Consider the following 14,131-nt stretch of genomic DNA (forward strand, 5'->3'; position numbering starts at 1 on the left):
TAAAGGCTAATAATAAAATTGTAATTTTAAAAGGGCTGTGTACACTGTAGAGAGTTCTGGGAATACTTTATTTAATTCACTTAGGACACAGTAAGAGCAACATCAGTCAGACATTCTTCTAGCATCTATCAGTAATTTAAATGCAAAGAGGGCTGTTGGTCATTTCTCTGCATCTCATCACTCTATTTGACTGAAGTGTCACAGTTAAAAGTAGAGTCTAATTTTAACAAATCAGGAAACAGATGATTTTTCTTTCTGGACCTTCAACTTTTCAGAACTATTTTGCCCTCCCACCCTTCACATTCTGATACTATTCCATGTCCTGTTCATACAGGACTGAGTGTCTAATTGGCTTTGCACCTTGGGATTAACAGATACAGCCTAAGATTTTCTAATGATTTACAATTTAATAGCTGCACTTTTGAAAATTAAAAACTTTTCACACTGAAGGAGTGAATCTGTATCTTGAAAGGACAAACTGTTGGGACTTAAATCATTAGCACAATGATTTCTATTTGCAACTTCATCATCTCCTAGAACAAAGATCAGATCCTATTCTGCTTTCTCTTGACATCAGCTCTGACAAGACTTCTGTTAATGCCTCTTCCTGCTGATGACATTTCGCATACAAGAAGCATTTCTCCTTTTTATTATGAAGAGAAGCAATGAAAAATTTGAACAAGCTTGCACATGAGTTTTAAAAATAAATATGGATAAAGTATACAAACACGCTAAGTAATAAAAAGCTGGGCAACTCTGTCAAAGATCTATGACCCTGCTAAAGTATGCATTTAACTGAAGTTTCTTTCCATCACTATGGCACTTCTTACCTGCCACATGTCAATTACTTTCCTATTAAACGAAACTTGTGTGGGCAGAAGGCAAAATGTGATGACTCTGGGTGAAAGTTAATGATTCAGGAGTCAAAGAAGGCTTAGCTTCAAAAAGGTCCTTGAGATTCACATCAGATCACATGCAATATGAACAAGAGCAGATGGCATGTCAGCCTCAGACAGGACATCAGCACTGGGGGATTCGCGTGGCAACTCGGTAAGTATTCAGAAATAGGGATTAAAAACTTCCAGGTTGGCAGATACTTTCACTTCTCCAACACTTTAAATGTCATACAACTTCATCCTGGCTAAACATAACAGATGATGTTTTCATTTTCCCTGGATTTTGCCTTGCAATTCATTGCAAGAAATGTGGAAACAATCAAGACATCCTACCTTTCAACATCAGCTTGATCTAGAGCTGGGAGGAATATAAAAATGACTTGGAGCCAAAATGTCCATAAAGAGAAATTTGACATCCCTCTTTGGGGTTACCCTTTGGAAGTTACTCATCACATACTCTCTCCTTGCATTTCTCAGTCATGAACATAAACCCTGGAATGTGTGCTTAGAAATGAGAAGCAACCTATGTGGGTCAAATGAAAACCAGACAAATAACAATGAAAACCAGGCTATGAGGTTAAGTGACAGAGAATCTCTGCCTTTCTATTCCCTTTTCATTTTACTTTCAAGGTCTCTTTGAAAGTATCAGTGCATCTGCTGCTGCCAGAAGTTTGTTGTGTGATTAGAAAAGGTAGAAGTAGCCAAGGAGGAGGAAAATATCTGGAATAAATGCTGGACAATCAAATGCAAAGGTTGGGAATCAGCTAGAAACTAGACATTCATATTACCTTTCAAAATGTTTTGCAAACTAAACCTAAAACTTAATGTGAGAGGAGGAAAAGGAACGGAAGCAATAAATAAATAAAGATAAATAGAATAATTAACTAGAAAGGGGAAAACAAAACAGGGATCAATGTGACAACCTGAAGGTCATATTGAAAAGCCCAACTAGCTCTGCTACTTTTCTAAACCTGAGCTGCTATTCTACTCCACTGCCCAAGCATAAAATCACTAGTGATGTGAGCAGCAGAGGCACATTAGATGAAGTCACTTGAAAGAACTTCACAGCACTGAGGGTCTCTCAGAATACAGAGGCATTCAAAAGGAAAGTTATTGCTGTGATTTTCTTTGAAATAAAACTTTGCATCATTATCTGATGTTCTCATTAATTTCTAAGCTGTGCTCAGCATTTTTGTGGCAAAGGAAAAAAAAAAAAGACCCATGTTCAGGGAAAAGGGTTGCTTTTCAATAATGTGCGCCTGTGTGTGCACACTCAGTCATGTCTGACTCTTTGTGACCCCATGGACTGTAGCCCACCAGGCTTATCTGTCCATGGGATTTCCCAAGCAAGAATACTGGAATGGGTTGCCATTTCCTCCTTCCTCCTACCTGATTCAGGAGTCAAACTCATGTCTCCTGCTCTGACAGGCAGATTTTCACCACTGAGCTCATAATGGGAGCTCAGTATTTAAAGGACAATCCCAACACTGCTTTGTGAATAGAAGGCTAAATATAAGATTTAATATACTGTTTTAAAATGGCATTCAGAGGTTTCAATGTTGACCTTCAAACAGTGAAGGAATCTCCTGAAATAGAATGCTGAATTAATATGTAACTTTTGCAGAGAAAGAGGGTCCACTGCTTTATGTTGATGAACCTATTTGCAGGGAAAGAATAGAGACTCAGATGTAGATAATGGACTTATGGACATAGTTGGGAAGGAGAGGGTGGGACAAATTGAGAAAGTAACATTGGCATGTATACACTACCATGTGTAAAACAGATAGCTGGTGAGAAGTTGCTAAAAACACAGGAAGCCCAGCCAGGTTTTCTGTGATGACCAAGAGGGAGGGAAGGAAGGCTCAAGAGGGAGGTGAGATGTGTATAATTATGGATGATTTGCATTGTTGTATGGCAGAAACCAATACAACATTATAAAGCAATTTTCCCTCTATTAAAAGTAAATTTAAAAAAAAGAGTTCAAAGGGACCTATGTTCCCAAGAAATTTAAAAGCTACTAAACCAGAAAATCTATGAAGTTTTCTCTAATTCTATGGTTCTGAATTTTAACTTTTTTTGTATCAAGATAAAATTAGTTGATGCTTTCTGCAAGGTATGACTAGAAATTTGAATAATACCAAAATAAGTGTTATATTTTTAATATTATAATATGCTGGGCATTTGGCTTTCTAAACATTATCTCTTTTAATACACAAAACAGGTTTATAAAGTAGATATCTTTATTGTTACTTACAATAGGAAATGGGAACTCAGGAAAGATAAATAATTTGCCAAAGATCGACAGGGAAAAACAGGGAAAAAGAAAAAATTGTCATAAAACCTATATATATCTGACTCCAAAGCTGGTGCTTTTATGAGTATACTTTACAACATTTCATAAAGACATGAACATGTAGCCTCTGCCAAGAAACAAAAAAAAAATAAGAATTTTCCTTGAAGGTCCAGAGCCATATGTGGGATACAGAATAGCAAATGGGAAAAAACTCACTTTTCCTGCCAGTGTTTTAATTCATGTGTTCAGTTCAGTTTGTTGCTCAGTCGTGTCTGTCTCTCTACCACCCCATGGACCACAGCATGCCCAGCTTCCCTGTCCATCACTAACTCCCTGAGCTTACTCAAACTCATGTCCATTAGTCAGTGATGCCATCCAACCATCTCATCCTCTGTCGTCCCCATCTCTTCCAACCTTCAGTCTTTCCCAGAATCAGGGTCTTTTCCAATGAGTTGGTTCTTCACATCAGGTGGCCAAAGTATTGGAGTTTCAGCTTCAGCATCAGTCCTTCCGGTGAATATTCAGGACTAATTTCCTTTAGGATGAACTGGTTGGATCTCCTTGCAGTCCAAGGGACTCTCAAGAGTCTTCTCCAACACCACAGTGCAAAAGCATCAATTCTTCAGTGTTCAGCTTTCTTTATAGTCCAACTCTCACATCCATACCTGACTACTGGAAAAACCATAGCTTTGACTAGATGGATCTTTGTTGGTAAAGTAATGTCTCTGCTTTTTAATATGCTATCTAGATTGGTCATAGCTTTTCTTCCAGGGAGCAAACATCTTTTAATGTTATGGCTGTAATCACTGTCTGTAGTGATTTTGGAGTCCAAAAAATAAAGTCTGTCACTGTTTCCATTGTTTCCCCATCTATTGCCATGAAGTGATGGGACTGGATGACATGATCTTAGTTTTCTTAATGTTGTACTTGTACTAAAATAAGTACCAAGTGGTAGAAGAAAGAAAGAACAAAACAGAACACTGTACATGGATTTGGCATATGGGCCAATAGCCACAGTCAATCCAAGAGCCTCAGGTGTCTGGGGAATCAGCTCACAGGTAACATCAATAGCACATTCTCCAACCCTCCCAGGATCCCATCTTCTTCTACGGTACAATGAAGGTACATGTTTCTTTTACCCTAGGGACAGCTCTGCTACTGACGTTTGGAGGATTACAGAGTTGAAGGGGGTAACCTTTGTAGGGCCAGTTTCACAGTGTGAGACCTGAGACCATGCTCAGAAGGGCCCTGTGATTGTTTTAATGCTCTATTGTGCCATCTTGAAATTTTTAATAATTTTTGGAAAATGAATTCTACATATTCACTTTACAATGTACAGTGAAAATTATGTAGCCAATCTTGGGTCTCAATTTGAAGTTTATGTATTACCTATGTTTTTGCTTCATTTACACCGAATTTCTAAGTTTTATCCACATTAATTGTTTCAGCTTAGGGATAGGGGTAAGGGTAAATGTAAGAAGTGAGACCCTTAGCTGCCCGTACAGTACCACTCAGTATCAAGTCATCCATATTGCATACTGCATCCCCTTTTATCCCTTTAATCCAATGTATGCTAACGGTGAGAAAATGCCTTAATCTTCAACAGACTGATACTCCCATTTTTATAGGAAACTGATTCCCTTCAGTGAGTTTCATTCAAGCCATGAAAAAAAGATTCAACTAAGCCATTTCCCCTGGTCCTTGAGACCGCCTGTCACACATAGAAACACAATCTGATGAGAGAGGCTTCATGCTTGATAAGTTATCTTCTGCAGGTGGCCGAGGGCTACTAGTTGGTATCTGAACATACCAGAGCTGCTTAATACACCTACTTGTGTTTCACAGTCCCTGAAGTGCTGAAATAAAACACTATATGCCCAATTAAACAGCTATTTCCTGGATATTTTTAATTCAGAGGGCAGAAACTTTATTCTAATTCAGTTTTTCTTAAACTTTCCAATACAAGAACCACTTCAGTAAAACAAAGTCTACATCTTCTTACCAACACCACCTCAATAGTCATGGAGCATTTATTCTCACAACCATTGTAATTTAAACTATAGATGAAAATCTATTTATCCCATTTTCTCTGGAAAATATACATTAAGGAAATCTATTTTTATTTGTATTTTTATGCTTGTCACCTGGCAATATTAAGTATCTAAGAGAAATTCACAGAATTCTCAGAGAACCATGAATGAAACATCTTTCATATATGATATCTGGATGGAAAGAATACATACTGAATTACCCTGTAAGCTGTGGAGAGTAATCAAACATTGATTACTATTCTAAGAGTGATTATATTTAGTTATTTTTCCAGAAAAGTGCACTTGTAAGAAATGTCAATGAGACATTGAACAGTTTATTTAAAGTCATGTAATTGTTTTGTATGTTGGAACATAAGCTCTACACTGAACAAAAAAGAAAGGATATTTGAGAGTTGTGGTAAGGTCTCCTTGTGATGAAGATTCTGTGGCACAGGTTATGTAAAATACTTAAAACATTATCACAAGGAATATAGCTTCTATAGCTCAGGAGTCCAGGAATGACTTACCTGGATCCTATCTGGGTCTTCAACACAGATTTTCACAAGGCTGCAATGTGATGAGATTGGGCTGCCTTCTCATCTGAAGGCTCAATTGGGAAAAGATATGTTTCCAAGCTTATTTCTCCTTGCTTGCCTTTATCTATGTACAAGCACTGAATCTATTAGTGTCTACTAGGAGAAGGTAATATATTAAGGAATAAGTTGAATTAGTTTAAGCTTTTCAATATTCAGGTAAATGAAAGTCCAGAAGTAGTGGGTGGTATAGGGATGAAACAAAGTTTATGGTTAGTTTGATGTACTATTAGACTCTTTTACTAAGGAGTATGTACACAAGGGAAGTGCTTAAGAGGATCCCAGAGTATAAACAGAATGGCAAAGTGCCCCTGAATGCTGGAGAGAGATATATAGATATATTATCAAGGTGTGTGTTAAGGGGGCGAAGCAGGAGCAGAAAGGGAAAGTACCTTGTCATTATTCCCTCTTCATAGTCCCCCTGCCCCCCACTGCAAGAGTCAGTCCAGACTGAGATTTTAACGTAAACTCATCATAAGGAATATGTGTGACACCTGTCAAGACAGGCAAGGTGTACTTGCTGGTTGCTCTGAGTTGAGTCTAGGAGGTGAGGCAAGGTCAAAAGATCAGTCACTACCTTAGAAGAACCTTTCTTTAGTAGTCATGTCAGTAGAACACAGTAATGGCTCATGTATAAGTATTACATATAAGGACAAAGACTTTCATGCCTATAATCTCTTTTAATCCTCAGAGACCTGTGTGGATATTACCATGTGGCAGACACACCCAAAGGTGACCCCCCAGTGAGTCATGTTTTTGTATAATTGCCCCCTCCCCCTAGGTAGAGCTGGAGTCTCTGGCTTGCCTCTCACAACAAAATGCAGTAAAAGTGATGGAAGTCATGCTTGATTAGGTTATGTTAGATGTCACTCCTGTAATTATTTTATATGAGATTCTGCATTAGTAAAATAGATCTAGAGTAACTCCTTGCTTGTTTGATGAAGTAAACAGCCATGTTGAGGTGGTCCTTATAGTAAGAACTTACGGATGGTATCTGGGACTTCCCAGGTGCTGCTCTTGGTAAAGAATCTTCCTGCAATGCAGGAGACACAGGTTTGATCCCTGGGTCTGGAATTTCCCCTGGAGGAGGGCACTGCAACCCACTCCAGTATTCTTGCCTGGAGAATCCCATGGACAGAGGAGCCTGGTGGGTTACAGTTACACAGGGCTGCAAAGAGTCAGATGCGACAGCACAGCAATGCACAGGTAGCCTCTAGGAATTGCCATTATGAAGGATAATCAACAGTGAATAGCCAACAGAAATGTGTGGTCTTCAATTATACAATCTCAAGGAAACCAACTCTGCTACTAAACCTAGTAAGACTGGAATCATGTCTATCCCTAGTCAGCATCCAGATGAGAATTCAGCCCTGCCAGCACCTTAACTGCAGACTTGTATGACCCTGAACAAGGGATCCTGCTAAGTTAGGCCCAGACGCCTGATTTACAGAAACTGTGAAATGATACATTGGTGCTCTTCTAAACCAACAAGTTGTGATTTTTTTTAATCCCTTAATAAAAAGATAATAAAACATTGTATTTTATAATAAGACTTAGATATCAGATAGGTTAAGTATCCTCATCCACCTGGAAACAGGGATCACACCTACATCTGTCCAGGAGCCAAGTCTGTGTTTCTTCGATTCTAACCAACACAAACATCAGGCGGTAAATACTCACTCTTTTCCCTGAAACCCCAGTCTCTAAGTTTCCTACATTTATCTTGCTTTTTCTTCAGCTTCTCAAATTGTAGTCATCCTTTACGAGATCTTACCCTCCACCTCTACTCTTCATAACTGTCTGCTCAGCCCAGGCCCAGAATTAAGCTTTGGGTGATGTTGATTTGGTTAAAACCTGAAACTATTCCAGATTTTTTTAATGGCTTATCCTTTGTCCTTAGAACAATCGTAGAATATAAATTTGAAAGGTTGTTAACTCAATTTGTGTTCTAAGATACAAAATTTATCATAAATCCTTATAAAGTTTTTGTCCTGGAAAGGAGGAATTTTCAAAACTAGAGTTTCTTTCAAGTTTTGGACAGAATTAATGCTTTTTTAGAGTTACATTTTTGCAGTTTTGAGGAAGGAACTAAATATTTTTTACTTTTTTATTTTAAATAATAGTTGATTAGCAATGTTATACTAGTTTCAGGCACACAGCAAAGTGATTCAGTTATGCATATATATGCATGTATTCTTCAAATTTTTTTCTCTCTTTAGGTTGTTGTATAATATTGAGCAGGGTTTCCTATGCTATACAGTAGATTCTTGTTGATTATGCATTCAAATATATCAGTGTGTACATGTCAACTTCAAACTCTCTCACTATCTCTCCCCCTAGCCCTTCCTTTCTGATAACCATAAGTTCAAGGAACTGAATAATTGACCAAAATATATTGTACATCATTAGTGGCTTAATGTTGGGGTCTCCTCATAATTCATATGTTGAAGCCTTGACATCCAGTATAGCTGTATTTGCTTTTACGGAAATAATCAAGGTCAAATGAGATCATGACCACGGCCCTGATTTGATAGGATTAGTGTTCATATAAGAGACAGCGGGGATCTCACTCACTCTCTCTCTCTGTGTGCACCAAGGAAAGGCCATGTGAAGACATAATGAGAAGGTGGCTGTCTGCAAGCCAGAAAGAGAGTCCTCACAAGAAACTGACTCCTACCACCACCTTGCTTTTGGACTTTCGAGTCTCTAGAATCATGAGAAAATAAATTTACATGTTTAAGCTACTCAGTATGTGGTATTTTGTAATGACAACCTGAGGAGATTAATATACACCTTTCATTAAAAAAAAAAAAAAACACTTCAGAATTAGAGTACAAGAAAAGTGAAAGTGAAGTCACTCAGTCATGTCTGACCCTCAGTGACCCCATGGACTGCAACCTTCCAGACTCCTCCGTCCATGGGATTTTCCAGGCAAGAGTACTGAAGTTGGGTGCCATTGCCTTCTCTGAACATTAAGGCAGATATAGTTAAATCTTATCACAAACTAACTGAAAATCTTCTGTAAAAAAAAAGTTCCCAGAGCACCACCCCATTTAGATTCTGATTTCATAAATCTTGGGAGGAACTCAGTTATCTATATGTTTAGTAGTATGAAGACCAAAGTGCACTAAGTGATTCATTGCTGAGATGCTTGAACCATACATTGAGAGGTATTACTCTAAGTAATCTGAGATCATTGAGGATATCTAAGTATGTGTCTCTTGTGGACTGTGATAATGAAATAGGGAAATACTTCATGTAATTCAAATGCACACTTAATTATTTTTCAAGATGAAAGAAGATATTTATTTAGAGCTAATAACTTTCTGAATGTATGCATACCTAGGCATCCATGTTCAAAATGAATAACTGAAATTCTTTCTCTTACAATAAAACAACAAAAATGTAATTCACATTAATTTTTTCTGTTCTAGTTGCATATTTGTTTTACCCCCACAGAAAATACACAAGGAAATATTCTTTTCATGATTATTTTACAAAGTTAATATACACTTAGCATTACAGAAAAGAATCCCAGACCTAGGAAACTGAATAAGAAACAGATGTTTGGAAATTAGTGAGGTCTAAAATGCAGCCTACCTTCATTGCTATTATAAAGAGACCCACATCAGGACCCCTGTTGTGGCTATATGCTCTTAACAGAAGTTTCATTTGGATTTTTTTCCAGTAATAAAACCCAAGTCAGGAAGTTTTCAAGCTGCTGATACTCCTACAAAGACTATGGATTCTTTTAGGCAAGTGTTATTCTGAAAATACCTGTTCCATTCAAAAGATTGCTGCAGGGCACCAAAGCAATAGAAATTTTTTAAGCCCTGCTGTCCTTATCATACCCCGTCTGGTGCCCAGCATGATATTCCATGAACAAATATATAAGCTACTAGCTAAAGAAGTGTTCCTTTTAAAAACTTATTATTTACTTAATCTGAGGTGTGTCTCAGAACATTACCTACTCATGTCCTTCAAATCTTCAGCCTATAGATTCTTAGCTGAGAGGACAACTTTGAGTATATTAAGACCTACTTTGCTGAAACTCCATTGGGTTGATCCTTCTAAAAGAGGTAACTGTCAAGCCAAAATAAAGACATCCTTCTTATGCGCTGATATCCAATTGGGTTTAAGAACCATACGATTTTGGTGTCCTGATTTTCTGAAAGAAAAGTACTAGTTTAAGGCAATCAATGGGCTTCCCATGTGGTGCTAGTGCTAAAGAACCCATCTGCCAATGCAGGAGAACTAAGAGACACAGGTTCCACCCCGGGGTTAGGAAGATCCCTTGGAGGAGGGCATGGCAACTCACTCCAGTATTTTTGCCTATAAAATCCCATAGACAGAGGAGCCTGGTGGGCTACAGTCCACAGGATCACAAAGAGTTAGACACAACTGAAGCGACTTAGCATGCCCACCAAAGGCAATTAATGATACAATCAGTCAGAAGCCCAGGCAAAGTGAAGGAATACGGCAGGCAGACATAACAAACCGTAAAGACTTAATTTTCCCCACCTTCAGAAAAAATTTTAAGTTTTTGAAAATAGTTTTAGAAAATGCAGACCTAGACAAAATAAACTTGAAGATTAAAACAATTAACATTCTTTTACTATTTTGTATATTTTTTTAAACAATGTCAGGAACTAGTTTTTTTCCTTTACTTTTTGTTTGCTTTCTTTTACCTGTGATCAGTACTCTTCTTAGATTGCAGGTTTTTGTGATTTAAATGTAGTCCTAAATTTCTTTTTCTTTTCTTTTTTAAATAAGTTTGAACTCCCCTTTTTTCCTCTGGTCAAATCTCCTATACACAACCACCCCTACACATTTTACTACTGCTTTACTATGTTACATCACTACTCCAATGACAATTCACTGATCAGTTAACAAAAGCCACCTGGTCGGTCACGTTCTGTAAAAATAATCTCCTCCCAAATTTGAGATGACCATTTAAACGTAATTTTTATTAACTTACTTGTGACTTTAAGATATTTCTCCCCACAATAAGAATAACTGTAAAACAAGCAAACTAGATCCTAACTGTAAGAAAGTGATTAAGACAGTCTCTCTGTAGTCCAAAATGCTGTGGTTAATGCTTCTGAACAGAGGTATATTGTCTCTCTGGAGCTATAGCGCCACATCATTTTCCTCAAAAACTTACTTGATGAAACAATATTTTTACAATATGATAACAACTATTAAGGAAATAAAGACATTTGAGAAATACTGTTGCAGTAAAAATTTATCAGATGTATACAATCTACAATTTATCTTGGAATAGGTAAGACATACAGAAATATGTAGTGCTTCAAAAATTATGTGTTATGCCTATTACAAGAACTATGCTAACATTCTGTTCCTTTGAATATTTTTGGTATATGTGCTAACTGAGCAAGCACAAGTGATTTACTTTTTGTAAGGCATTGCAGATCATTGGACACACTAATATATTTTTTAATTTCCAACGGGAGGAAGGGAATGCAGCCAAATATATTTGACCAAAAATTCCACCCCCTATTCCCTCATTTATTGCCCTTACTGGCTTCCCCCTAGAAACCTTCCTTTGAAAAATGCTGTGCACAGCTGAGAAAATCCACTCCAGACAGGACCTTCACAATATGATATGTCAAAGGAAACACCAAAAGCACAAGCCAGTATATTGGAACTTTGGAGTCAAACAGAATTGGCTTATAATTCATTTGTCAATTATATAACTTGCCGAATTACTTGAGGATGTTTTTCAAATCTCTCAGAAATATAAGCTCTGCATCTTTGAAATGGAGGAGACAATGCTATGCATCTTGTTGACAAAATTTCCACAAGTCCTTGTACATAATCATACCATTCATAAAGCACCTACTAAATGGTATAGTCAGCTTACAGCATATTAGTAAGGATAACAGTAAGTCAAAAAATTAAATTACACATTATTGGTTGTGAAATCTTGGTGGATTTAAGCAAATGCTCACTTTTTTATAGAAAATTTGTGATCATTTTTAAACAAGTGTTTTTTCCTGAGTTTTAAGGTCCTTTAAAACAGAGGTCATGTTCATCTTTCCTTGTATCTGAAAAATAGTAGCTAATCAATTCTGATAAAATTCATTGAAAAATATTATGTCACAATGTCTGGCCAATCCTTAACAACTATTCATGCCTAATACAACAAATTTTCATCTGTTATGAAATTATGAATAATATGTTAGAATAATTTATTAGTCAATTTATATATATAATCACAATTTAAAATCTAATTTTCATGAAGTTCAATAATTATTGAATGCAATTCATCAGTTCCTTTACAGATTGATATGTAAATATCTGTCTCTATAGGGTACAAATATAAAGTGGAAGCAGATTCTATCAAAAGCAAGTTTCTGTGATTTAGAAGCACATATAACTTTTTTAAACAACGTATTCACTGCCTTAAGTTTAAGATAGATGGCTTTTTAATGTGATCATTTGGTAGCAATTCAGACTTATGAAGAAAGTAGGGAAAACCATTAGACCATTCAGGTATGACCTAAATCAAATCCTTTATGATTATACAGTGGATGTGACAAATAGATTCAAGGGATTAGATCTGATACACAGAGTGCCTGAAGAACTATGGATAGAAGTTCATGACATTGTACAGGAGGCAGTGATCAAGACCATCCCCTAGCAAAAGAAATGCAAAAGGGCAAAATGATTGTCTGAGGAGGCCTTACAAATAGCTGTGAAAAAAAGAGAAGTGGAAGGCAAAGGAGAAAAGAAAAGATACAGCCATTTGAATGTGAGTTTCAAAAAGTAGCAAGGGGAGATAAGAAAGCATTCCTCAGCTATCAATGCAAAGAAATAGAAGAAAAGAATAGACTGGGAAAGACTAGAGATCTCTTCAAGAAAATCAGAGATACCAAGGGGATATTTCATGCAAAGATGGGCACAATAAGGACAGAAATTGTATGGACCTAACAGAAGCAAAAGATATTAAGAAGAAGTGGCAAGAATACACAGAAGAACTATACAAAAAAGATCTTCATGACCCAGATAACCACGATGGTGTCATCACCATTCTAGAGCCAGACATCCTGGAATGCAAAGTCAAGTGAGCCTTAGGAAGCATCACTACGAACAAAGCTAGTGAGGGGATGGAATTCCAGTTGAGCTATTTCAAATCCTAAAAGATGATGCTGTGAAAGTACTGCACTCAGTATGCTAACAAATTTGGAAAACTCAGCAGTGGTTACAGGACTGGAAAAGGTCAGTTTTCATTCCAATCCCAAAGAAAGGCAATGCCAAAGAATGCTCAAACTACCACACAATTGCACTCATCTCACACGCTAGCAAGTTCAGTTCAGTCTCTCAGACGTGTTCAACCCTTTGCAACCCCATAAACTGCAGCACACCAGGCCTCCCTCTCCATCACCAACTCCTGGAGTCCACCCAAACCCATGTCCATTGAGTTGGTGATGCCATCCAACCACCTCATTCCCTGTCGTCCCCTTTTCCTCCTGCCCTCAATCTTTCTCAGCATCAGAGTCTTTTTAAATGAGTCAGCTCTTCACATCAGGTGTCCAAAGTATTGGAGTTTCAGTTTCAAAATCAATCCTATCAATGAACACCCAGGACTGATCTCCTTTAGGATGGACTGGTTGGATCTCCTTGCAGTCCAGGGGACTCTCAAGAGTCTTCTCCAACACCACAGTTCAAAAGCATCAATTCTTTGGCGCTCAGCTTTTTTTATAGTCCAACTCTCACATCCATACATGACCACTGGAAAAACCATAGCCTTTACTAAAGGGACCTTTGTTGACAAAATAATGTCTCTGCTTTTTAATATGCTAGCAAAGTAATGCTCAAAATTCTCCAAGTGAGGCTTCAACAGTATGTGAATCAAGAACTTCCAGATGTTCAACTGGATTTAGAAAATGCAGAGGAACCAGAGGTCCAATTGCCAACATCCTTTGGATCATCGAGAAAGGAAGAAAGTTCCAGAAAAACATCTACTTCTGCTTTATTGACTAAGCCAAAGCCTTTGACTATGTGGATCACAACAAACGGTGGAAAATCTTCAAGAGATGGGAATACCAGACCACCTGACCTGCCTCCTGAGAAATCTGTATGCAGGTCAAGAAGCAGCAATTAGAACTGGGCAAGGAAAAATAGACTGGTTCCAAATTGGGAAAGGAGTATGATAAGGCTGTATATTGTCACCCTGCTTATTTAACTCATATGCAGTATTCATCGTGTGAAATGCCAGGCTGGATGAAGCACAAGGTGGAATTAAGATTACAGGGGGAAATATCAATAACCTCAGATATGCAGATGACACCACCC

General features: G+C 37.5%; 1 pseudogene; it reads left to right on the forward strand.

The window, feature by feature from the left end:
- Positions 1-973: 973 nt before the first annotated feature.
- The window catches only part of LOC104987570, a 101,301-nt pseudogene continuing 88,143 nt past the window's right edge, over positions 974-14,131 (forward strand).

Source organism: Bison bison, unplaced genomic scaffold, assembly GCF_000754665.1.
Source record: "Bison bison bison isolate TAMUID 2011002044 unplaced genomic scaffold, Bison_UMD1.0 scf7180017864098, whole genome shotgun sequence".
Classification (NCBI taxonomy): domain Eukaryota; kingdom Metazoa; phylum Chordata; class Mammalia; order Artiodactyla; family Bovidae; genus Bison; species Bison bison.